This window comes from Prunus persica, unplaced genomic scaffold (genome assembly GCF_000346465.2).
Source record: "Prunus persica cultivar Lovell unplaced genomic scaffold, Prunus_persica_NCBIv2 scaffold_71, whole genome shotgun sequence".
In the NCBI taxonomy this organism is placed as follows: Eukaryota; Viridiplantae; Streptophyta; class Magnoliopsida; order Rosales; family Rosaceae; genus Prunus; species Prunus persica.
Window position 1 is genome coordinate 1 of NW_018027184.1, and position 4,154 is coordinate 4,154.

Sequence of the window (4,154 nt, forward strand, 5' to 3'; positions counted from 1 at the left end):
AAGGATGGTTTGGGCTGCTGACACCACTTCAAACAAGGGGCTCTCGATCTCGGGAATTGGGTCCGAACCCACAATAATAGCTGCTGCACCATCACCCAAATAAGGCCTGGCCCAACTAAACTGTCAAGGTGGGTATCATTGGGCCCACGGAAGGTGACCGCTGTGATCTCCGAGCACACAACGAGAACACGAGCACCCCTGTTGTTCTCGGCCAAGTCCTTGGCCAACCTGAGCACCGTGCCGCCGGCGAAACACCCTTGTTGGTACATCATGAGGCGCTTCACGGACGGGCGGAGGCCCAAGAGCTTGGTGAGCTGGTAGTCCGCCCCAGGCATGTCCACACCACTGGTGGTGCAAAAGACCAAATGGGTAATTTTGGACTTGGGCTGGCCCCATTCCTTAATGGCCTTGGTGGCAGCTTCTTTGCCGAGTTTTGGAATTTCAACAACCACCATGTCCTGCCTGGCATCAAGGGAAGGGGCCATGTACTCACACATAGTTGGGTTCTCTTTTAGAATGTCTTCAGTCAAGTACATGTAACGCTTCTTGATCATGGATTTGTCGCCTGAAAAAAGCATAAAACAGAAAAGTTACGCTTGTCTTGAGGATTGTGCATGACTATGATTTATAATTAATTTGTTTGTGGTTTTAAAATGGCCCACTGCTGCTGCGAAGGCGGTTTTAATTGGTGTACTTTTCCCAATTACTATGTTATCGTGTCATGCCAGAAAGTGCTTGAATTGCATTAGAAAGGTACACTGACTGCTGCAGACTGCAGAGTACGATATGAAATTAAAACAACTCACTATCACAACTATTAATTGGAAAATAATAATTGTGACATTTGTTTTGTTTGTATTCAAATTCTTGTAATGTTTTTTCTGAAATTCCCATTTTGTCATTTTCACATCACAGACAGATATCATGGACAAAGGCTAAGCCATGCATATATCCAGAATAATAAATAAATAAATAAAAGTGAAAATTTATCAAACACCTTGCAGATATTCATGATATCCTTTTTTTCCTGGAATTAAACAAGGAATTGCCTACGGATCATGTTCAACGAAAGATAAGAAGAAGAAAAAAGGAGAAGATATTGGTACTTACACATGCGCTGGAATTTTTCCTTGAGCTCAACCTTGTGCTCACTGTTGGTAATACGAAAGTAGTAGTCGGGGTAGGTAGCCTGATCAACACAATTGGGAGGAGTTGCTGTCCCAATGGCCAAGACTGTGGCCGGACCCTCTGCCCGCTGAGCCTTACGAACTTCCTCGACAGTCACCATTTTCTCCGGTCGTCAAGAAAGATCAAGGAGGCTAGGAGCTGGTTGTGGTTGTGTGTTTACAGTTGCAATGGTAAGTATGAGAAAATGTTAAGAGAAGCGGTTGTATTTATATAATAAGTGAAACAGAGGTAGATAGCTACGTTTCACGTGCCTGACCAATTCCTTTGTTAGAAAAGTAAATGCTCAACAACCTAAGGCCAAAAGGGCCTTGCTGGCACGTGCATTTTTGTGTGGTATGTGTTGCCTACAAACATCTTCATGATTTGGAATGCGCTTGTTCTCACGTTATACCTAACAAACCAAAATATCATCAACAACTTTCATTTCATTTTTTGTCAATTCGATCGGAGGGTACAGATAAGTCGGTGAATGCATTTAGGATTTAATCATATGGTCCCAAATTTTATTATTTTCTTGTTTTTTTTTTTTCTTATCCAACGGGTTAGAATATTGGTTTTGATAAATATAAATTTCAAAAAGGAAAATAATAACAACAATTTGTAGTGGTACCGTGGTAGGCATAGTGACACACAATGGGTGCTTAGTTGGAGATGAACCTGAATTTAGAAAATAAAAAGATGTATGTTTACTACGAAAATTCATTTGCCCACATAAATTAGCTATAAATAGCTCACCATGATGTTAAATTCAATGATTTTTTTTTTTTTTTTTTTGCAAAGATGGATTATGATCATAATCTGACTATGGTCGACATTACATATATATATATATATATATATAACTTGAATTTGAATCCATCTAATCACTCAATTAATGGTTGTCATTTTAGTAATTTTTGCTAAAATATGAAAATTATGAGAGAATATTTGTTTGTGAGAATTTTCTGTGTATTCTTCTCCTTGTAGGAGGTCATAATTATAATACAACGAAACCTGGATGGGTAAGTAAATAATAAATTCCTAAATCTATTTGCAGTAGGAAATCAGGAATTAAAGTAAATCAATTACAATTATAATAGGAATTCTTGGTGTGTAAGGAAAGTAAGTCAATATCCATAAGTCACGCCAACACTCCCCCTCACGTTGGTGCATAGATGTCGTCAATGCCCAACTGATCTAGTGAATTGTGGAATGCTTTACTGGAAATCGCCTTTGTCAAAATATCCGCCAATTGATCCTCGGATTTCACAAAAGGAAACTGAAACACTTTAGCCTCAAGCTTTTGTTTGATGAAGTGTCGATCCACCTCAACATGTTTAGTACGATCATGCTGAACCGGATTCTGTGCAATGGCTATAGCAGCCTTGTTGTCACAAAAGAGATTCATTGTGGATGTAGGTTTATACCCAAGTTCAGTAAGCAACTTTCTTAACCAAAGAAGTTCACAAATCCCTTTAGTCATGCCTCTGAACTCGGCTTCTGCACTGGATAAAGCTACTACATTCTGTTTCTTGCTTCTCCATGTCACCAAATTACCTCCCACGAATGTGAAGTAACCCGATGTGGATTTTCTATCTGTTACATTACCTGCCCAATCTGCATCTGAATAACCATCAATATTTAGATGACCATGCTTTGAGAACATAAGTCCTTTTCCAGGTGCAGACTTCAAATATCTAAGTATCCGAAGAACTGCATTCATATGGTCTTCACTTGGAGAGTGCATAAATTGACTGACAACGCTCACCGCATAAGCAATGTCTGGTCGAGTATGTGACAAATAGATCAATCTTCCCACTAACCTTTGGTATCTTTCTTTGTTAGTTGGAACTTGATCCGGATATTCTCCAAGATGATGATTCTGAACAATAGGAGTGTTCGTAAGTTTACAATCTAGCATTTCTGTGTATGTCAACAAGTCTAAGACATATTTCCTTTGAGGGAGAAATATGCCTTGCTGCGATCGAGCCACCTCAATTCCCAAGAAATACTTGAGTCCACCTAGATCCTTAATCTCAAACTCCGTAGCCAGATAGTCTTGTAGCTGTGATATTTCCTGTTTATCATTCCCAGTAATAATCATATCATCAACATAGATTATTAATGCTGTTACATTCCCTTTTCGATGTTTCAAGAACGGAGTATGATCTGAGTTGCACTGTTTGAAACCATTGTTCTTCATTGCCATGGTGAACCGTCCAAACCATGCACGTGGTGACTGTTTCAATCCATACAATGCTTTTCGTAACCTGCAAACTGTTCCAGTCTGAGTAGTATTATATCCAGGAGGAATGTCCATGTACACCTCCTCCGTGAGTTCGCCATGTAGAAAAGCATTCTTTACATCAAACTGGTGTAGTGGCCAATCCAAATTAGCTGCAAGGGACAATAAGACTCTGACGGTGTTTAACTTTGCAACTGGAGCAAAGGTTTCTTCATAGTCTATACCATAGGTCTGTGTGTACCCTTTTGCCACAAGTGTTGCCTTGTATCGCTCGATAGATCCATCTGCATTGTGTTTTATAGTAAACACCCATCTACATCCGATAGTCTTTTTTCCTCGGGGTAAAGTCTCCAATGTCCAAGTCTGATTTTTCTCAAGGGCTTTCATCTCCTCTTTTATAGATTGGACCCATTTAAGATCTTTCAATGCTTCAGAGACCTTGGTTGGAATATGGATAGCAGACAACTGATGCACAAAAGCCTTGAGTGGTTCAGACAGCTTCTCAGTGGATACATGATTTACAATTGGATACTTGGATGTCTTGCCAATATCAGGTGAATAGCGGTTTGGTGGCTTCCCATGATTTTGCCTGAAAGGTAATTGATATCCAATAGTTTTATCATCTAAATGCACAAGTCTAGTAGGTGTAGTTACCTCAAGGATATTCTCAGGAGATTGGTCTGTTGGTACTGTTGAGTTAGAGGGGGGGTCTTCATCTTGTTGTTCTGTATTGTCTGTAGGT

At 39.7% G+C, this 4,154-nt stretch overlaps 1 pseudogene across 1 annotated transcript; it reads right to left on the reverse strand.

Moving 5' to 3' along the window:
- Positions 1–6: 6 nt before the first annotated feature.
- On the reverse strand, positions 7–1,376 carry LOC18766148 (annotated as a pseudogene). Its single transcript, XR_002269543.1, has 2 exons — positions 1,111–1,376; positions 7–565 (listed from the first exon to the last, which is right to left on the reverse strand). The product of XR_002269543.1 is annotated as a polyketide synthase 1 (transcript).
- Positions 1,377–4,154: the final 2,778 nt, after the last annotated feature.